Here is a 23,661-nt window from a genome sequence, read left to right on the forward strand (position 1 = left end):
GTCGAGATATGAGGACAGGAATATGGGGTTGGGATATGACAACAATATGTGAGAACAAGATATGAAGTCAAAAGCTTCCTCCTTTATTTATTTTCCTCCCCAACAAGGATTAGGAAGGATGTAGGGTTTAGGAAACTGCCTCATTCTTTGTTGCCAGTGTTAGTCTAGGAATGCTCCAGTTTGACCAGTTTGTTGAAGTGCATTTTTAGACCATTTTCCCTAACGTTATACCACCTATTGACTGAATTGGTGCCAAAATATTGGTACATGCTGTTGCATCTTATATTACATTCCCCATACCAGACAAGACACCAAAGATGGTGACTAGCAGGTGCACAATTATTGTTTTTTCTCAACACAAACGATACCAGAAATTTGACACATTTGCAAAAGTAAATCTGCCTCTCTGTTTTCGTGACATCTGTGGATATTGGCACGTATCAAATACAAAATCTAATAAGATCTACAATTTTTTTTTCTTTCATTTCTAGCAAATCGAAATAGTATCTCCGGCTCAGGCAGAGATGAGAAGGTTCAGTGATGGAATGTCTATCTGCAGAGACGCAGACTCTCTCCTCCCTAACACTCAGGGAAGGGTGCCACCTGAGGCTTCGTTCTCACCTAACCTACATTGTGCATCCTCTAGATGCATCCTCCGAGGTGTTGATAGAAGCTTCTGCCGGTTGATGTGCTGAGAGGGAAACCGCAGAGATCTGAATTCCCTGCAGAGCTGTATACGTGATGTCAGGGTAATGTGAGGTTCACGTGTATGGAGTCTGCACAGCAATACAGTACAAGGCGAGTGAAGAGGGTTTTACAGATTCTGGTGCAGAATTACACAGCGTGACCCTAAAGCAGTGTTTCCCAAATGGTGTGCCTTCAGCTGTTGCAAAACTACAACTCCCAGCATGCCCGGACAGCCTTCGGCTGTCCGGGCATGCTGGAAGTTGTAGTTTTGCAACAGCTGGAGGCACACCGGTTGGGAAACATTGCTCTAAAGGAAATACTTACAATGATATGAAAAAAGGTACATGTAGTTATACTATAGAAGCAAAATCCTGCATCCATATGAAACCTGTAAATCTATATATATAAAACTTAATGTGTGTGTGTATGTATGTTTGTATGTATGTGTGTATGTTCCATCATCACTTCCAAACGGCTAAAGATATTAACATGAAACTTGGCTCACATGTTACTTATATGTCAACAACAAACAAAGGATAGGTGATTTAACCCTTACTCACCCCCATTTGCCAGGGGCAGGGTTTATGTTTAAAGTCCCATACAACTCTATGGGAAATATATGTCACTACATAACTTTGAAACGGCTGGAGATATTTCCATAATACTTGGTCACATGTTACTTATAAGTCCACTTAAAATATAGGATAGTTAATTTAACCCTTAACTACCCCCATTTGTGAGGGTCGGGGTTTTTGTTTAAAGTCCCATGCAAATCAATGGAAAATGTATGTTCCCACATAACTTCTGTACGGCTGGAGATATTTCAATACCTGGTACACATATTACAGGTCGGGATAAGAGGTCGGGATAGAAGGTCGGGATGGGAGGTCGGGATGGGAGGTCGGGATAGGAGGTCGGGATAGGAGGTCGGGATAGGAAGATGGGATAGGAGGTTGAGATAGGAGGTCGGGATAGATGGACGGGATAGGATGACGGGAGAGGAGGACGGGATAGGAGGACAAGATAGGAGGACGGGATAGGAGGACAGGATAGGAGGTCGGGACAGAAGGTCGGGATAGGAGGTCGGGATAGGAGGTCGGGATAGGAGGTTGGGATAGGAAGATGGGAGAGGAGGTAAACATAGGAGGTCGGGATAGATGGACGGGATAGGATGACGGGATAGGAGGTCAGGATAGAAGGTCGGGATAGGAGGTCGGGATAGGAGGAAGGGATAGGAGGTCGGGATATGGGGTTGGGATATGACAACAATATATGAGGACGGGATATGAAGTCAAAAGCTTCCTCCTTTGTTTATTTTCCTCCCCAACAAGGATTAGGAAGGAAAAACCGGGCAACGCTGGGTATTCAGCTAGTATGTACATAAAACCCATATAGTCCAGAATATTTCGGGGGAATGTTTTTTGTTTTTTTCCCAACACCCTTTCTCATTACTACATGCTGGGAGTTGCAGTTTTCATAGAAGCAAAATTTGGCATTCACATGAGACCTGTAAAAATGTATTTTTTTGCATTAGTCTAGGTTATTTCAGAGGAATGTTTTTTTTATTCATTTATTTTTTTCCAACACCCTTTTTTATTACTACCTGCTGGGAAACACTGCTCTTAAGGGAATACTTACAATGATACGAATACATATTTTCAACTGTACAGTAAAAGCAAAGTTTTTTCCAACGCACTTATTACTTATTACTAAATGCTGGAAGTTGTAGTTTTGCAACAGCAGGAGGCACACCGGTTTGGAAACACTGCTTTAAAGGAAATAATTGCAATGATAGGAATATATATATATATAGATAGATAGATAGATATAGTGTAGAAGCAACATCCTGCATTCATGTGAAACCTGTAAAAATGTACATTAATTCCCTCAACTAATTTTTCACACTAGTCCGCAATATTTCGGGGGAATGTTTTATCCAACACCCTTTGTTATTACTACATGCTGGGAGTTGTAGTTTTGCAACAGCTGGAGGTACACCGGTTGGGAAACACTACTATAGAAGCAAAATTCTGCATCCATATAAACCCTGTTAAAATGTACATAAAGCCCCTTTACTAATTCTTCGCACTAGTCCAGAATATTTCAGGGACACGTTTTTTCCAACGCCCTTTCGTATTTTTAAAACGGCTCCCATTTGTTGCCACTTCTTCTCACTTTCCACCTCCTCCTGGCCGAAGGTGAGGTGCACAGACTCCACTGCATCAAAAGTTTCTCTGTTATTGAAATATGAAGCTATTTCCTATCCAAGAAGGCGCTTTCCTGAGTCATTCAATGGTCCCAATATGCTCTGTGGCTGGATAATGCCAGCTTGTTCTGAGGGTCGCTGGAGACTGTTCCCTTTCTGCGTGTCCTTGCCTTGCTCCTTCATCACTCGCCTCAGTTCCCTTCGCTTTCCCATCTGCTTCTAATTTTGGCAAGTGGTGTATATGTATTCCCAACCCCACCCACGAGCGTGTCACCCTAACCCCCTGAGCACACTATATATACTGTACAGTATACAGTGCTGTGTTCTGCAAATAAGCCTACAAAAGGAACTTGTTATGCTCCTAGGACTTTTGCTGGGTTACAACCTCTTGGGCTTTCCTTTCGCTGTGTATGGGTGATGTGACATGTCCCATATGAAGTTACATGAGTAGAGGATCACACAGAGGTGCATAAAGAGGCTCTGTACGTTTGGGCTGGAGGTGGTGGAGTAGGTGGGTGTGTTGCCTACACAAGCCACCCTGTTGTTGCTGCTGTCTTCAGCACCATCCACTGAGGCTGGGAGAGCAGCACTGTTGAATGCTGGGCTGTAATTAACCCATTTTGGAGGCGTACTTTTCGTATGACGTATTACTTTTCCTTTCTGCTGGATGAGACGCTGGCTCTGGTGCCCAGGATCAGGACCTCTGCCATCCACAGAGCCACAAAGCAACCGTCAGGACTGAGAGGCAAAAGTTTACAAGGTGAGCACCGGAATAACCATTTGCGCACCACTATCGCCACAAACTTTTACAAACTTTGACTTTTTTTTCTCCTAAAAACTATTAAGTGACAACACTTAAAGGGCTCCTAGTGCCGGGCTGGATTCTTCTAGGGCATCGTTTCCCAATCAATGTGCCTCCAGCTGTTGCAAAAGTACAACTTCCAGCATGCCCAGACAGCCTTCGGCTGTCTGGGCATGCTGGGAGTTGTACTTTTGCAACAGCTGGAGGCATCCTGGTTAGGAAACACTGATCTAGGGGATGTCACTTAAGCTTTACCTTGGTGTAATGTCAGGTGTACTGGATATGTTGGCACAGTATTGAATGTCTCTGGCCATGGATCATTCTTGGCTACTAATACTTTCGCCCAGCACTTAGGTTCTACCTGTCGCATAGGTGACAGCTTAAACTATGATCATAGCACACATGTAGCAGAGCTGAGTTTGTCATTAAACTTAATAGAACTGGTGCATGATAGAAAATGTATTCAGGGTAAGCTGAAGTGTCTGCAAAGCTAGAGATCACATATATTTGGCATATGCCATGACAGTGTGCTCTGCGGACAGTGTAAACCCTAACACTAGTACATGTGTAGCAGAGGTGAATTTGCTATGTAACTTTATGGAACTGGGGCATCATAGTAGACTTAGGCAGAAGGTTAAGCTAACGTGTCTGTAAAGCTACAGAGACCACATATTTGTGATGTGACAGTGTGATCTGCGGACAATGTAAAACACAATACTAGTGGAGGTGTAGCAGAGGGGAATTTGTCATTTGACTCTGCATAACTGTGCATCATAAGAATGATCCAATAGGTTAAGCTGATGTATCTGCAAAACTACAGGTAACTTATATTAGTGATTTGACAGCGTTCTCTATGCACTTACAAATGCTCTGTAATATAAAATATCTTGCTTGACTTATACAGTCATCATTATTCTCTATAGGAAAGTTAGTTACAGGTTAGTGACAGGTTAGGATCACGGGATCTGGTTCATTATGGTATATTGTATTGCAGTGTTCTCCAACCTGTGGCTCTGAAGCTGTTGAAAAACTACAACTCCCAGCATGCTGAGAGTTGTAGTTTTGCATTAAGGGGGTTGTAGTTGTTGCAACGGCTAGAGAGCTAGGGAACACTTTTCTCTTGGCACACAGTAAAAGCCATAAACAGGTGCTGAAATTCTGTGTGCTTATATTTCACGAATATATAGACGAATATTCGTCCTATATTCATGAATTTCGCGTATTCGTTATATTTGCATATACGCGTATTCGAAAATAAAACAGTGAGGGGGTGGGCTACTTTACTATTGGTTGATAAGGATGTTGTTGATAACCTCTGACAAGTGTATTTGCATCATTCTAATTGACGCACAAGTGAAAAGAAGGAATGTGCAAATATGCGCATATGCAGGGAAAAAAAGTGAATATTCGTAATTTCAAATATGTAGCGAATATATTTGCAATATTCGCGGATTCGCGATATTCACGATAAAAATTCGAAATACGAATATTCGCGCCCAACACTAGTGCTTGTTATTGTGGGACCAGAACTCATATAAGGGGAGATTAATCAAAACCTGTCCCGAGGAAAAGTTGCGGAGTTGCCCCTAGCAACCAATCAGCTCGCTTCTTTAATTTTTCAGAGGCCTTTTCAAAAATGAAAGAAGCAATCTGATTGGTTGCTATGGGCAACTCAGCAACTTTTCCTCTGGACAGGTTTTGATAAATCTCCCCCATAGAGTGTACATATACAGATGTGACAGCCTAATATTCGGGTTTGTGTCTGGGCTCATACTGTATAGGCACACACTTATCCTTGTAATATGTGCATGCATTTCTTTTATATAGTAGGTTTATTTGCATTTCCCAATGCACCAATGGAAAACTTTGCTGCATCTGCGACATCTCACAAACTCAGCTCTGCTACCTCTCAAATAATGCCCGAGTGTATTGCAAGTAATGTGCACTATATGGTGGAGATTTATCAAAACCTGTCCACAGGAAAAGTTGCTGAGTTGCCCATAGCAACCAATCAGATTGCTGCTTTCAGTTTTCAGAGGCCTTTTTCAAAACTGAAAGCAGCCATCTGATTGGTTGCTATGGGCAACTCAGCAGCTTTTCCCCTGCTTAGGTTTTAATAAATCTCCCCCTATATTCATTAGAAAGAAGCAGATCTATAGTCAATCTCATAATTCATGCGTCGCAATGTGACATAAGGATTGTTAGCCATTATTAGAGATGGCCAAATTGTTTCTATGTTTCTATTGTTGCTGGTTACATATATATGATTTACTGGCTTCAGAGTATACATATAGGGGGAAATTTATCAAAACCTGTCCAGAGGAAAAATTGCCCAGTTGCCCATAGCAACCAATCAGATCACTTCTTTCATTTTGCAGAGGCCTTGTTAAAAATGAAAGAAGCGATCTGATTGGTTGCTATGGGCAACTCAGCAACTTTTCCTCTGGACCACTTTTGATAAATCTCCCCCATAAACTCTGCTAGGGTTGCCACCTGGCTGGTATTTTAGTGGCACAGCTGGTATTTTGGCCACCCTGTCGGTATTTTTATATTAAGAATACCGGCAATGCAATGGCTGGTATTTATCTAACCAATCCTCCAACTCCTGGAATGTTGTACCATAACCTATATCAGTGTTTCCCAACCAGGGGTGCCTGCAGCTGTTGCAAAACTACAACTCCCAGCATGCCCGGACAGCCAACGGCTGTCCGGGCATGCTGTGAGTTGTAGTTTTGCAACAGCTGGAGGCACCCCTGGTTGGGAAACACTGACCTATACTATATACTACAATATAGTGCTGGGAGTTGTAGTTTTCGGGTGCGTTCACACGCTCTTTGTTTTTGTGGGTTTTCCGCTGCGTATTTGAAAGGGGCGGGCTCTTCTCGGCTGTCCTTAGCAGATTTTCCTTGGCAGAATTTACACTTCGGAAAATCCACCGCAGTCCCTACTGACTTCAATGGGGCTTGGGGCGGATTTTCCGCAGCGTAAATTCCTCCGTGGAAAATCTGCTGCGGATAGCCGAGAAGAGCCGCACCCTTTCAAATACGCAGCGGAAAACCCGCAAAAACAAAGAGCGTGTGAACGCACCCTTCGTTTGGGGCAGCTGCTGAGCCACAGACTTTATCAGGGCATGCTAGGAGTTGTAGTTAGTAACTAACTGCAACTCCGGAATTTTATTTAAAAATGCGATCAAAAAGACGCATCAAAACAAAATTGGTACTGTTAAAAACTACAGATCGGGGCGCAAAACATGAGCCCTCATACAGGCCCATATAAAGAGAAATAAAAAAGTTATAGGGGTCAGAATAGAACAAAATTTCACCCGCATATGTCTATCCTGTGATGTCACGACTTTATAATGAATTATGCAAATTAGCATGGCCGGAATTTTTTTTTTTCTTTTTTGCAAGAAAGGTGGCAACCTTAATCTCTGCATATAACGTTTTGGACGCTTCTATACACGGCCTATGCCTGGCTGTGTGATGCTATGCTGCTACAGGAGAATTCTTTAAGTGATGTTGTGGATCTGTCGGAATTTTCATCTCAAATGATTTTACTATATAACCTTTATACCTACAGGCCTAGTCTATTCAATAGAATAGGTCAGTTTGAGAAAAAAAATTGAGTAATAAAAATATATTTTGCCATCACTCGATATAAGAAGAATGCGAAACACAATCTAAAATGATAGAATCAAATATTTATGAGCCTGACACAAGGCTGTGTACAACCCCGCAGCATTGTATTTCCTCAGTAAATAATTGCTCATACTGTAGATCAGACACTCAACTTGCTTAGCTTGGACCGGATACATTCTTTTCGGGAACCTAAGACGTCTCAGATTGGGTTTTGATGGGACAAATGTGCATTCCTGTCACTAGAATAATACACAGTGGGGCCGATACATATGGGAAATTTCAGTGGAACGTTGTGTCTGTACACGTTCCAATATGATGTCATGAAGTCAAACAGACCTCTGAGTGTAAGCTTGGCACCGGGAAGTAGAACTTTGAAAACAAACGCAATAATGCATCAGCGAGTGTACAAGACTATTGATCCAATGTGACATAAACCGCCAGTATTTATTTTCTTATAACGTAAAATTTCCAGATAATTGAAACCATAGGGCACTTAATCTGGAGGATAAAGTGTGTTGTAAAGCAATACACTGTAATGCACATTTTATGATGTGTCAAATTGTCCGGGAAAACACATTGTTCCCTGTTGTTGTTGAGAATGCTGTCTTGCTGAAACAACATGTTCAATGAGATTTTTGATTCTAAAATTATTTGAGTAGAACTTTCATTACCATCTGTTACTCTGTGCTGTAAGTGTAGACTTTGTCTTTATACTAGTATTTCCTTGACAGTTATAGAGGTTTGAAGCTTTTGAGATTCTTAAAGTGATAAAAGAAACAATAAATTGTATCTGCAGAAAAGCTCAAAGCTTACTATAACTCTGCTGGCACTACACTACCATATGAGCAGCTTTTACCCTCAGCTATGTATCCTTCCCATGGCTGCATAGAAGGTGACTCCTCATGGGCAGGGCCCTTTCTCCCTCTGTACCAGCCTCATTTACTTCAGGTTTATTCTTCTTTCTTATGAAGCACCCTGGAATCACTGGGGCTTTAACCCTACATGGTAATAATATTCAATCTATTTATTCATTATCTCTCTCTCTCTCTCTCTCTCTCTATCCCTATATCTATCTATCTATTATCCGTCCATCAATCAGTCTGTCTGTCTGTCTATCATTCTATATATCTAGCTAATCTCTTCCATATCCTTTATTTAGCCATCCACATATATATTCATATTCATTCGAAGTCTATCTATCTATCTATCTATCTATCTAACTAACTAAAGCAACAAAAGAATTATTCTTTGTCTGTATCTAACTATCTATCTCATATCTATCTATCTCATATCTTTCTCATATCTATCTATCTATCTCATATCTATCTATCTATATATCTCATATCTATCTATCTCATATCTATCTATCATCTATCTATCTATCTATCTCATATCTATCTATCTATATATCTCATATCTATCTATCTCATATCTATCTCATATCTATCTATCTCATATCTATCTATCTCATATCTTTCTCATATCTATCTATATATCTCAAATCTATCTATCTGGTATCTATCTATCTCGAATCTATCTATCTATCTATCTATCTATCTATCTATCTATATATATATATATATATGTTACGCCGAGCGCTCCGGGTCCCCGCTCCTCCCCGGAGCGCTCGCTACACTTCCCTCACTGCAGCGCCCCGGTCGGTTCCACGGACCCGGGGCGCTGCGTTACTACCTCCGGCCGGGATGCGATTCGCGATGCGGGTAGCGCCCGCTCGCGATGCGCACCCCGGCTCCCGTACCTTACTCGCTCCCCGTCAGTTCTGTCCCGGCGCGCGCGGCCCCGCTCCCTAGGGCGCGCGCGCGCCGGGTCTTTGCGATTTAAAGGGCCACTGCACCGCTGATTGGTGCAGTGGTTCCAATTAGTGTTTACACCTGTGCACTTCCCTATATCACCTCACTTCCCCTTCACTCCCTCGCCGGATCTTGTTGCCCTAGTGCCAGTGAAAGCGTTCCTTGTGTGTTCCTTGCCTGTGATTCCAGACCTTCTGCCGTTGCCCCTGACTACGATCCTTGCTGCCTGCCCCGACCTTCTGCTACGTCCGACCTTGCTTCTGTCTACTCCCTTGTACCGCGCCTATCTTCAGCAGCCAGAGAGGTTGAGCCGTTGCTAGGGGATACGACCTGGTCACTACCGCCGCAGCAAGACCATCCCGCTTTGCGGCGGGCTCTGGTGAAAACCAGTAGTGACTTAGAACCGATCCTCTAGCACGGTCCACGCCAATCCCTCTCTGGCACAGAGGATCCACTACCTGCCAGCCGGCATCGTGACAGTAGATCCGGCCATGGATCCCGCTGAAGTTCCTCTGCCAGTTGTCGCTGACCTCACCACGGTGGTCGCCCAGCAGTCACAACAGATTGCGCAACAAGGCCAACAGCTGTCTCAACTGACTGTTATGCTACAACAGTTACTACCACAGCTCCAGCAATCATCTCCTCCGCCAGCTCCTGTACCTCCTCCGCAGCGAGTGGCCGCTTCTGGAATACGACTATCCTTGCCGGATAAATTTGATGGGGACTCTAAGTTTTGCCGTGGCTTTCTTTCCCAATGTTCATTACACTTGGAGATGATGTCGGACCAGTTCCCCACTGAAAGGTCTAAGGTGGCTTTCGTAGTCAGCCTGCTGTCTGGAAAAGCCCTGGCTTGGGCCACACCGCTCTGGGACCGCAATGACCCCGTCACTGCCTCTGTACACTCCTTCTTCTCGGAAATTCGAAGTGTCTTTGAGGAACCTGCCCGAGCCTCTTCTGCTGAGACTGCCCTGTTGAACCTGGTCCAGGGTAATTCTTCCGTTGGCGAGTATGCCGTACAGTTCCGTACCCTTGCTTCAGAATTATCCTGGAATAATGAGGCACTCTGCGCGACCTTTAAAAAAGGCCTATCCAGCAACATTAAAGATGTTCTGGCCGCACGAGAAATCCCTGCTAACCTACATGAACTCATCCATCTTGCCACTCGCATTGACATGCGTTTTTCCGAACGGCGTCAGGAGCTCCGCCAGGATATGGACTCTGTTCGCACGAGGCGTTTCTTCTCCCCGGCTCCTCTCTCCTCTGGTCCCCTGCAATCTGTTCCTGTGCCTCCCGCCGTGGAGGCTATGCAGGTCGACCGGTCTCGCCTGACACCCCAAGAGAGGACACGACGCCGCATGGAGAATCTCTGCCTGTACTGTGCTAGTACCGAACACTTCCTGAAGGATTGTCCTATCCGTCCTCCCCGCCTGGAAAGACGTCCGCTGACTCCGCACAAAGGTGAGACAGTCCTTGATGTCTACTCTGCTTCTCCACGTCTTACTGTGCCTGTGCGGATGTCTGCCTCTGCCTTCTCCTTCTCTGCTGTGGCCTTCCTGGACTCTGGATCTGCAGGAAATTTCATCTTAGCCTCTCTCGTCAACAGGTTCAACATCCCGGTGACCAGTCTCGCCAGACCCCTCTACATCAATTGTGTAAACAATGAAAGATTGGACTGTACTATACGTTTCCGCACGGAGCCCCTTCTAATGTGCATCGGATCTCATCACGAGAGGATTGAACTGTTGGTCCTCCCCAATTGCACTTCTGAAATCCTTCTTGGACTTCCCTGGCTTCAACTCCATTCCCCAATCCTGGATTGGTCCACTGGGGAGATCAAGAGTTGGGGGCCCTCTTGTTCCAAGGACTGCTTAAAACCGGTTCCCAGTAAACCTTGCCGTGTCCCTGTGCTTCCTCATGTAACCGGTCTCCCTAAGGCCTATATGGACTTTGCGGACGTTTTTTGCAAAAAACAAGCTGAGACTCTACCTCCTCACAGGCCTTATGATTGTCCCATTGACCTCCTCCCGGGCACTACTCCACCCCGGGGCAGAATCTATCCTCTGTCCGTCCCAGAGACTCTTGCCATGTCTGAATACGTCCAAGAAAATTTAAAAAAGGGCTTTATCCGTAAATCCTCCTCTCCTGCCGGAGCCGGATTTTTCTTTGTGTCCAAAAAAGATGGCTCTCTACGTCCTTGCATTGACTACCGCGGTCTTAATAAAATCACGGTTAAGAACCGCTATCCCCTACCCCTCATCTCTGAACTCTTTGATCGTCTCCAAGGTGCCCATATTTTTACCAAACTGGACTTAAGAGGTGCTTATAATCTCATCCGCATCAGAGAGGGGGATGAATGGAAAACGGCATTTAACACCAGAGATGGACACTTTGAGTATCTGGTCATGCCCTTTGGTCTATGCAACGCCCCTGCCGTCTTCCAAGACTTTGTTAATGAAATTTTTCGTGATCTACTATACTCCTGTGTTGTTGTATATCTGGACGATATCCTGATTTTTTCTGCCAATCTTGAAGAACACCGCCAGCATGTCCGTATGGTTCTTCAGAGACTTCGTGATAATCAACTCTATGCCAAAATAGAGAAATGTCTGTTTGAATGCCAATCTCTTCCTTTTCTAGGATACTTGGTCTCTGGCCAGGGACTACAAATGGACCCAGATAAACTCTCTGCCGTCTTAGATTGGCCACGCCCCTCCGGACTCCGTGCCATCCAACGTTTTTTGGGGTTCGCCAATTATTACAGGCAATTTATTCCACATTTTTCTACCATTGTGGCTCCTATTGTGGCTTTAACAAAAAAAAATGCCGATCCCAAGTCTTGGCCTCCTCAAGCGGAAGACGCCTTTAAACGACTCAAGTCTGCCTTTTCTTCGGCTCCCGTGCTCTCCAGACCTGACCCATCTAAACCCTTCCTATTGGAGGTTGATGCCTCCTCAGTGGGAGCTGGAGCTGTCCTTCTACAAAAAAACTCTTCCGGGCATGCTGTTACTTGTGGTTTTTTTTCCAGGACCTTCTCTCCGGCGGAGAGGAACTACTCCATCGGGGATCGAGAACTTCTAGCCATTAAATTAGCACTTGAGGAATGGAGGCATCTGCTGGAGGGATCAAGATTTCCAGTTATTATTTACACCGATCACAAGAACCTCTCCTACCTCCAGTCTGCCCAACGGCTGAATCCTCGTCAGGCCAGGTGGTCTCTGTTCTTTGCCCGATTTAATTTTGAAATTCACTTTCGGCCTGCTGATAAAAACATTAGGGCCGATGCTCTCTCTCGTTCCTCAGATGCCTCTGAAATTGAACTCTCTCCTCAACACATCATTCCTCCTGACTGCCTGATTTCCACTTCTCCAGCCTCCATCAGGCAAACTCCTCCAGGAAAGACCTTTGTTTCTCCACGCCAACGCCTTGGGATCCTCAAATGGGGTCACTCCTCCCATCTCGCAGGTCATGCGGGCATCAAGAAATCTGTGCAACTCATCTCTCGCTTCTATTGGTGGCCGACTCTAGAGACTGATGTGGTGGACTTTGTGCGAGCCTGCACTATCTGTGCCCGGGATAAGACTCCTCGCCAGAAGCCCGCTGGTTTTCTTCATCCTCTACCTGTCCCCGAACAACCTTGGTCTCTGATTGGTATGGATTTTATTACTGGCTTACCCCCATCCCATGGCAACACTGTTATTTGGGTGGTCGTTGATCGATTCTCCAAAATGGCACATTTCATCCCTCTTCCTGGTCTTCCTTCAGCGCCTCAGTTGGCTAAACAATTTTTTGTACACATTTTTCGTCTTCACGGGTTGCCTACACAGATCGTCTCGGATAGAGGCGTCCAATTTGTGTCTAAATTCTGGAGGGCTCTCTGTAAACAACTCAAGATTAAATTAAATTTTTCTTCTGCATACCATCCTCAATCCAATGGACAAGTAGAGAGAATTAACCAGATCTTGGGTGACTATTTACGACATTTTGTTTCCTCCCGCCAGGATGACTGGGCAGATCTTCTACCTTGGGCCGAATTCTCGTATAATTTCAGAATCTCTGAATCTTCCTCCAAATCTCCGTTTTTCGTGGTGTACGGCCGTCACCCTCTTCCCCCCCTCCCTACCCCCTTGCCCTCTGGTCTGCCCGCTGTGGATGAAATTTCTCGTGATCTTTCCACCATATGGAAAGAGACCCAAAATTCTCTCTTACAGGCTTCTTCTCGCATGAAGAGATTCGCAGATAAGAAAAGAAGAGCTCCTCCCATTTTTTCCCCTGGAGACAAGGTATGGCTCTCCGCTAAATATGTCCGTTTCCGTGTCCCGAGCTATAAGTTGGGACCACGCTATCTTGGTCCTTTTAAAGTTTTGTGTCAAATTAATCCTGTCTCTTACAAACTTCTTCTTCCTCCTTCTCTTCGTATCCCTAATGCCTTTCACGTCTCTCTTCTTAAACCTCTCATCCTCAACCGTTTTTCTCCTAAATCTGTTCCTCCCACTCCTGTTTCCGGCTCCTCGGACATCTTCTCTGTCAAAGAGATTTTGGCCTCTAAAAAGGTCAGGGGAAGAACTTTTTTTTTAGTGGATTGGGAGGGTTGTGGTCCAGAAGAGAGGTCCTGGGAACCTGAGGACAATATCCTGGACAAAAGTCTGATCCTCAGGTTCTCAGGCCCCAAGAAGAGGGGGAGACCCAAGGGGGGGGGTACTGTTACGCCGAGCGCTCCGGGTCCCCGCTCCTCCCCGGAGCGCTCGCTACACTTCCCTCACTGCAGCGCCCCGGTCGGTTCCACGGACCCGGGGCGCTGCGTTACTACCTCCGGCCGGGATGCGATTCGCGATGCGGGTAGCGCCCGCTCGCGATGCGCACCCCGGCTCCCGTACCTTACTCGCTCCCCGTCAGTTCTGTCCCGGCGCGCGCGGCCCCGCTCCCTAGGGCGCGCGCGCGCCGGGTCTTTGCGATTTAAAGGGCCACTGCACCGCTGATTGGTGCAGTGGTTCCAATTAGTGTTTACACCTGTGCACTTCCCTATATCACCTCACTTCCCCTTCACTCCCTCGCCGGATCTTGTTGCCCTAGTGCCAGTGAAAGCGTTCCTTGTGTGTTCCTTGCCTGTGATTCCAGACCTTCTGCCGTTGCCCCTGACTACGATCCTTGCTGCCTGCCCCGACCTTCTGCTACGTCCGACCTTGCTTCTGTCTACTCCCTTGTACCGCGCCTATCTTCAGCAGCCAGAGAGGTTGAGCCGTTGCTAGGGGATACGACCTGGTCACTACCGCCGCAGCAAGACCATCCCGCTTTGCGGCGGGCTCTGGTGAAAACCAGTAGTGACTTAGAACCGATCCTCTAGCACGGTCCACGCCAATCCCTCTCTGGCACAGAGGATCCACTACCTGCCAGCCGGCATCGTGACAATATATATATATATATCATCTATCTATCTATCTATCTATCTCATATCTATCTATCTATGCATCTTTCTCATATCTATCTATCTCATATCTATCTATCTCAAATCTATCTATCTCATATCTATCTATCTCATATCTATCTATCTATCTCATATCTATCTTATCTATCTATCTATGTAATCTATCTCATATCTATCTCATATATATATATATATATATATATATATATCTATCTCAAATCTATCTTTCTATCTATCTCATATCTATCTATCTCATATCTATCTCATATCTACCGTGTTTCGCTGCAATATAAGCCCTACCCCGAAAATAAGCCCTAGCCCAGGGGTAATCAACTGGCGGACCAGATCCGGACCGTGGCCGCTGGTAATGCCCGCAGAACCCGACCCCCCCCCCCCCCCCACACACACACCCCCGCCTACCCTGAAAATAAGCCCTAGTGCGTTTTTTGGGACTAAAATTAATATAAGACCTGGGCTTATTTTTGGAGAAACATGGTATCTTATCTATCTCATATCTATCTCATCTATCTCATATCTATCTATCTCATATCTATCTCATCTATCTCATATCTATCTATCTCATATCTATCTATATCATATCTATCTATCTATCTCATATCTATATATCTCATATCTATCTATCTATCTCATATCTATCTATCTATATCATATCTATCTATCTATATCATATCTATCTATCTCATATCATATCTATCTACATCATATCTATCTCATATCTATTTATCTATATCAGTGGTCTTCAAACTGTGGCCCTCCAGATGTTGCAAAACTATAATTCCCAGCATGCCCGGACAGCCGTTTGCTGTCCGGGCATGCTGAGAGTTGTAGTTTTGCAACATCTGGAGGGCCACAGTTTGAAGACCACTGATCTATATCATATCTATCTATATCATATCTATCTGTCTTATATCTATCTATCTATCTATATCATATCTATCTATCTATATCCTATCTATCTATCTCTTTATCAATGCATTATCATAACAATATCTTTATCTATGTAATTGCTACAGTATATCTGGAGGACTATTATGTAAAATTTGAGTAACTTGAGTATTGTCCCTTTGGTCACATGACTTTCCAGAATGAAATGACTAGCTGTCCAATAAGGTAGAACATGCCTATTGAGGATGAATACCTAATCCAGATACAGCAGGTGCCTGGTGAATATCCATATACACAGTCTGTCTGCTTTGAGTTTGTAAGATGAATTTCAATAATTGCCAGAAATCTACACTTTTTCCTTGTTGTTTTATTACACCAGCAAACTGCAAGAAAGCCTTGTATTTTTTTAAATGAGACTTAGTGGAAACAGCCTGTAGTCTGTAGACAAGAAGCTGCTGGAAATGTAAATCCCCCATACACAAATGTTATAATACAGAATACCCCCAACGCTTGGGGAAGCAAAAACTATCACTTTAAAATTGAGTTTTTTTAAGCTCAACATAGAAGTTAAAAGCTCAAAGGATGTCCCAATCCAGACAGACTCTTACCGGTGAGTCGACAAACTTCATCTATGACTTCTAGAACAAGAGCAGTTCCCTCCCTGCTTGTCTCCAGGGAACCCACCATCCAAAAAGAGGTAAAACTCCCTTAATGCACTATGGTTGCTTATAGGCTTAAAAGACTTGCCATAGTTCATATTTTTTCAGCAGGGAATACTGTTCAGAACTATTTAACCAACTTAGTATGTCATTCAGTGTTACGGAAATATAGAGAGATGTAATTTACAGTGGGCTGGATGGAAGTCTGATGATGACCAACAAACCATTGCTATGCATAGCTCCTATATTTGGCCATAACAAACAGCGATCTGAGCCCATTGCCTGTAATCATATTAGTGATAGATCCATTTCATTTGCAGTAAATCGTACTCCATTACACTTTAAATCACACCATACGGCCATTCCAACCCATTGTTTGACGTGTGTTTCCTTTAGGCGAGATTTATCAAAGGCACGCAGCTTGTAGTTAGTGTATACTGTTGATTAAAGGTGATGATATGTGCACCGTATATCCGTATATCACACATGTAAAGGATTTCAGACAGCCTGAAAATGTGTCCTTTATGGTGTCGGGTCAGGCTTACTTACACGTAAAATGAAAGGCCATGTATGGATTACAGTGAAGTTCTGTTATCCCGCAGAAATTATTAGACATTCCGGCTCCACCAGTTTGTTACTGTAACGCACGACCTCATTGAAAAGGTAGCTTGTAATTTGTAGGCAACAAAATGTTCTTTGGGATGAAAAAAAGGCTAAATGTACTTAAGGCTTCAATTGGTGGCGTTAAAGGAGGATTGGAGGAAACAGCTGGCTAAACAAATATTAGGTGTAGAGTGGATGCAATGGCATAAATTAATAATGCTGCTCTTTATTTACCATATGAATGGTGAGTTTGTAAGGGTTAGGCTGGAATAACTATGGTTAATGTGTGCCACCTAGTGGTTACTGCCATGAAGCTGTCTGTTTGGCCTTCAAACAAACCACATCTGTGATAGATTTAAGTGAACTCTATCTTATGGCAGTACATGAACAAGACGTTTTTTATATTGTTTAAATAGAAGCTCGGTCCATGTAAAATAGTAAAATTCAGAAATACCAACGGTCACATTCCTATTGCTTTACTCATTTCTATAAAGTGTTACTTACGTGAGTCACACAGACTAAAATATCCATCGTTTATAATACAGGGATAACAAACGCATACCTTTTACTAAAACGACTGAATAAACTGAACAAAATGTTTAACCTTACTTTGGTATAGGGGTTTTCCTAACTTAAAAAATACAGACCTCAATGCAAAAATAGAGTTTTATCAAGGTTCTGCACACCCATCGTTTCAGGCAGTGGGGGCCATGGAAGGATATTAATCCGTATAGCAAGAAAGATAATCCATGGCACTCCAGGGTGAAATAATAAGTAAGAAGTAGCAGTTCTATTCCTTCATCCGACTGCTGCATTCATATCACAATTGGGGCATATGGCAGCCGGATCCAGCGGGAGAATTTGAACACCGGCTGCTGCCATATCCCCACTGTACCTGTGCAGTACCCCAATTATTGTAATAAGCCAAACTGAGTCAGCTAGTGACTATGGTCCCATCTTTGGTTGGGTCCCACTCACACAGTGACATTTCCGCAGCGGCAATTCCACCACAGCTAGTGATTCAGTATTGGACCATATGCATTTTTGTTGCATACTGTCCAAAAATGACCCGATCAGAGTCGCTAGCTGACTCCATCCCATTTAAAGGAGTACGGCAGGGATAAGGCAGAAGCTCAATTTCATAGTCTTAGGCTATGTTTACACGGCGGAATTTCCGTACAGAATTCTGCAGAAGAATTCTGCTGAAAATTACGGTACTTCCTATTGACCTACTGGGAATTTCCACGGCGACGATTCCACTGCAGAAATTCCACATTCCCCAAAATTTTAAGACTTTTCTTTAATTTTACGGAATTCCATGGCGGAATCCTATTGAAAATGGGGGGTCTTCTTGATAGGTTGATACAGAATCGTATTGAAGTCAATGTTTTGATAACACAGAAATTCCATCAAAATTCCACAATTCCGCAAAAATTCTTCTGCACGCTTTACAGAACAAAATTTTAGCAAAGTAGCTGAATTCCAGCGTGTGAACATAGCCTTAGTATGCTAAGAATTTTTCATGGTACTTGCAGATATATAAAAAAAAATGCAACATTTTAGTCGATCTGGTACCGTTATCAAACCATATCAAGCCTGCAGTCACAAAATGTAGGAAAAACATTGTCAGTCTATCCCAAGGGTTTCCCAACCAGTGCACCGCCAGCTGTTGCAAAACTACAACTCCAAGCATGCTGGGGCAACCGAAGGCTGTCCGGGCATGCCGAGAGCAGTAGTGTTGAAGCGCTCAAGACAGAGAGTTCAGGACATCCTCCTTGGCCCTTGCCATAGTGGTGGCCAGGGAATTATAGAATGTTTATCTTGGCCTTGTAATACATAACTGCAACAACAGCCACTTCCTTTGTGACCTCTGTATAGGGCTGTCAGCAGTCTTCATAGCTCAAATCTGATCACAATTTAATAAGGTACTCTGGCGAAAATCATTATTATAATTTTTTTTAAATCAACTGGTACCAGAAAGTTAAACAGATCTGTAAATTACTTTGATTTAAAAATCTTAATCCTTCCAGTACTTATCAGCTGCTGTATGCTCCACAGGAAGTTCTTCTCTCTTTAATTTTTTCTTTCTGTCTGACCACAGCACTCTCTGCTGACACCTATGTCTGTCTCAGGAACTGTCAAGAGCAGAATAGGTTTGCTATGGGGATTTGGTCCTACTCTTGGCAGTCCCTGAGACAGACAGAGGTGTCAGCAGAGAGCACTGTGGTCACACACAAAATACATTTAAAAAGAAAAGTACTGTAGCATACAGCAGCTGATAAGTACTGGAATGATTAAGATTTAAATAAAAGTAATTTACAAATCTGTTTAACGCTCTTGCACCAGTTGATTTTAAAAAATATATATTTTTCACCTGAGTACGCCTTTAAGGCTATGATCACAAATGGTCAGCATATGTGCAGGAAAAGCTGTTGGCTAACAGGTCAAATGTAGCCATGGGCACTATTGACCCAACAAAGCCGAAAAGAACATATTTTTTTGTGTTTGCCAGAGTGACAGCAGACTGTTGTTTCTTATGTAATGGGCAACCACAAAACACATGTACCATATGGTATACTTTTTTTTTTTTTTTGCATGGGACTAATGGCTTGTGTATGCGACTGTATGGCTATGTCAGTGCCTTTGGCTCTCCAGGTATACAGATAGTTGTAGTTTTGCAACAGCTGAATACATCCTGGTTGGGAAACACTGGGCTTTATAGTGGCATATGGCAAAGGTATATTCTAGAGGTATATGATAGGAGGTATGCATTTGAGGTACCCCCATTGTATAGAATTCGAAACAAAGCTTTCACATAGAGAGGCAACAATTCCAAAGAGTGCACCCAAAAACAGTGCCCCAACAATATTTTATATTTTTGAGTGGGAAAACACAACTATGAAAAACTTTATAATGACACAAAAAATCTTTATAAATATGTAGAAAAAAAATGATAAAATATCATTAAAAGTCCACAAAAGGATATATAAATAATTGTGGGTGCTGGGTGAAAAACCTGATTACAGTACATATGGTCTGTATGCCTGAAAATGCACACCAATTCAGGTGGCCAAAGCAGCATATGTATAAGGTGCAGTGAACTGACACACTTGCTATCCTATAGAGAGCACAATAAAGGACAATATCACAACTCTAACCAAAACAATATTTTCGTAAAGTAACAAGTGCGTAAGAGTAGTTAAGCTGTATTACCGCCCGTCACAGAGAGCGCATATAAACAAATACGTACATGCAGGTTCACACAGAGCTTCAGGACCCACCCCAGTACCCCGCCAACTCTTCAACACATTTTGCCAGAATAGCTTTATCCTAGAGAGGTCATGGAGTTCAGCTTCTTGTATGGGAGCTTGACAGCTCAGCCATAGTATTAAGGATACCAAACAGTATACAAGTAAATATTTAACAAGATGCTGGTATGTGCAGTACACCAGCTTACAGACAGCTTTTATTAGTTTGAAGCCATTAAAATAACATGTTTAGTATTGTTTTCTTCACCAATTCTCTAGTAAATAAGGATTCTTTACATACAAAGGGAGGATTAGGGCTGGGCGGTATACCGGTTCATACCGAATACCGAAATTTTTGTGCTGCACGATATGAATTTTAACCCATACCGCAATACCGGTTTGGCCCCTCCCCCTTGGGAATGAATGAATCAGCCCAGCGCTGCGCTGTCCCCGCATCGGGGAACTAATCCTATGTGACCTGGGAGCGATGTTCTGCCCCCCAATTAATTATTAGCCCGGCCCAGTGCTGTCCCCATCAGGGTACTACTCACATGTCACCCGCATGCGCTGCCTTCCTCATCCTGTTTGTTGCGGCTGCCGGCACTGACACTCTATACCAGTGGTCTCCAACCTGCGGACCTCCAGATGTTGCAAAACTACAACTCCCAGCATGCTGAGAGTTGTAGTTTTGCAACATCTGGAGGTCCGCAGGTTGTAGACCACTGGTCTATACTGTGCAGTATCCCTATGCCCGGGCTGCAAAAAATAAACAAAAAAAACCTTTAACTCCCCTCCCGTTGGTCCAGTACCGGCCTCACTTGTTTCCTGGGGACGGGAATGTTAGACAGCCGTCAGCCTATCACCAGCCGCAGCGATGTTCCGCCTCGGCTGGTGATGGGCGGAGCCCACTGTCATGTAAGAAGCCTGCTTTTTACATGACAGGGGGCTCAGCCTATCACCGGCTGAGGCGGAACATCGCTGCGGACGGTGTTAGGCTGACGGCTCTCCAACGTCCCCGTCCCCAGCGTAAGGCCGACATAGGTGTGTTAAAGTTTATTTTGTTTAGCTTTTGCAGCCCGGGCATAGGGATACCGCACAGTATAGAATTCCAGCGCCAGCGGGTGAAACAAACAGGATGAGGAGGGCAGCGCATGCAGGTGATATTTGAATATTTACCCCAATGGGGATGTGGGCTGATAATTAATATGGGGGGGGGGGGCTAGGAAATACTGTTATATACCGTGGAACCGCCAAAAGTTTAAAAAATACCGTGATACACACATTTGGTCATACCACCCAGCCCTAGGGTGGATAATGTTGTGTTACAAATTTTGTGTTTGGGCCCAGAAGCCTTAAAATTAAAGCTCTGGAGACAGTTAAAGGGGTACTCCGGTGCTTAGACATCTTATCCCCTATTCAAAGGATAGGGGATAAGATGCCTGATCGCGGGAGTCCCGCCGCTGGGGACCCCCGGGATCATGCACGCGGCACCCCATTTGTAATCAGTCCCCGGAGCGTGTTCGCCTCCCGTAGGCTTGCATTGAGGGGCGGAGCGTGACGTCACACGGGGCGGAGGTGTGATGTCACACGCCGCCTGCCCTGTAGTCGCCGGTAATCAGACCCGGAGCGAAAACGGGGTGCCGCGTGCATGATCACGGGGGTCTCCCCCGCAGCGGGACTCCCGCGATAAGGCATCTTATCCCCTATCATTTGGATAGGGGATAAGATGTCTAAGCACTGGAGTACCCCTTTAATGCTATTTGGAATAAAACATCTAACTGTTGACATTTTATGCCTTTGTAAACTAGTAGCATTGAACCCTTTAGTTATTTATCCACCGATAATACTATTAGATGTATCTGCATATGCAAACATACACTGATTGAGTCATTTCAGGTCACAGACTGTCTGTAAACACCAGTTATTTGTGATAAATATTGACATAAATAAGGGGTCCCTGAAATGAATCCAGTAACATCACAGCAAAAGACTCAGAATCAATACAATGATACAAAATAAAAGTAGAGGCAAAAGTCGAAAATAAAGATGCCATGGAGATATGAAAGATATGTCATTTTCTATTCATGGGAGAATTATTTTCCGTCCTGCTGGCACAGATCTACTGACCCTTGCATTGTATATTCAGACCACGTGTGGCACAGATCAACAGTCTTGGCGTGCAGCTTGACCTAAGAGTATTGGCTGGAACAGAGCCCTTAGTACAGAAGAAGGTAACATTTGCGAGTTACTTCAGCAATTGCATAAAAAAGAAAATTAGTTGAACACTCTGACTCAGGGGGGTGTTTATGATTTACCTAAAAAAAAATTGTGAATTTTTCTTTTCATGTGCACATTTTTTTTTCAGGCAGGGTTGTGTCCAATTTGGTTTTCTAACTCAAGTGTCTAGAATATACGGGTTTATACACTATGGGGGACATTTATCAAAGCATTTAGTAGTTTTTTTTGCTTAAAATTGTCGCAAAAAAGTCACATGTGCGACTACTCTATTTTTTGTGCGACTTTTTGATTGAGGCGCTCACCAAGAGACTTGCATACCTTAATCTGACCGTTGTTGGATCCCCAGCACAGCCTTAAAACGGTTCCAGCCAATAGCAGTTAAGGTTCCTTATTTATAAGACCACTGCTAAGGGGCCATAACACTTTCTGCTTAGTACCTGGAAATGATCCATACAGAAACTGGCAAGGACACTGTTAGAGCAGCTTATGCTTGTCTGCAGAGTAAAATCCCCTCTACTGGTGACCAGTCTGGGCTGCCTTGAACCCATGTTTGAGTGCCTGTATGTAACCACCTCTCCCAACACCTTCTACCGTTTTCTTGAGAACCAACTAGAAGGTAGGAAATCCATTATAACACGATTAACCTGCTGCTTTTATTTCAATGATGAGCCCACTTTCAAAGTCTGTTTACTGGGTAAAATGTTTATGAGTAAAGGGAAATGTCTAGCAGTCGACAATCTCTCTCCAAGTGATATCCTACCCAAAAGTATCCTCTGAGAGCCTTTTTATAGGGCAGTGGGGGAAGGACTTTTATACCCCCTTGTTGCAGGACCCAGTATCTAATTACCACTGTAAGACTCATGGCACTAGGCAGGACTCACACAGAGGTAGTAGATCCGCTGGACTTTTGTGGCAGATGACGCGGGCCGTGCCAGGGAGCGGAGTCTAAGGGGCCACTGATTTTCACCAGAGCCCACCGCAAAGCGGGATGGTCTTGCTGCTGCAAACGGCACCCAGGTCGCTTTTCCGTTGCACGACTCGACCACACAGGCATCTTAGGTGATGCGAGATACAGAAAGGCTGAGGCAAGACATGGTCTGGATAGCGGAAGGTCAGGGCTGGTGGCACAGGTGCGTAGTTAGGAACATAGCAGAAGGTCAACAGGCAGGCGGCAAGGAGCAAGGTCAGGTCACGGTATACAAGGGTCTGGAACACAGCAAGGCAACACAGAAAATGCTTTCACTAGGCACTAGGGCAACAAAGGTCCGGCAGGGGTATGTGGGAGGTGCAGGTAATTATAACCAAGTCTGAGAGCTCCAGCACGTGTGCGCCCTAGGAGGCGGGGACATGCGCGCTGGAGCTGAGGAAAGATGGAAGAAGCAGAGGGGCACGGAGGTAAGAGACGGGCTGGGACCCGCATGCGGGTGCGTCTCACAATCCT

The 23,661-nt window shown here is 44.2% G+C and overlaps 1 protein-coding gene across 1 annotated transcript in view; it reads left to right on the forward strand.

Moving 5' to 3' along the window:
- Positions 1-3,388: 3,388 nt before the first annotated feature.
- Positions 3,389-23,661, forward strand: part of HAPLN1 (hyaluronan and proteoglycan link protein 1) — a 134,080-nt gene continuing 113,807 nt past the window's right edge. The window contains exon 1 of the mRNA XM_056538799.1: positions 3,389-3,653. The gene's annotated coding sequence lies outside the window, so the exon portion shown is untranslated. The remainder of the gene's footprint in view (positions 3,654-23,661) is intronic.

Source organism: Hyla sarda, chromosome 1 (assembly GCF_029499605.1).
Source record: "Hyla sarda isolate aHylSar1 chromosome 1, aHylSar1.hap1, whole genome shotgun sequence".
Taxonomy (NCBI): Eukaryota; Metazoa; Chordata; class Amphibia; order Anura; family Hylidae; genus Hyla; species Hyla sarda.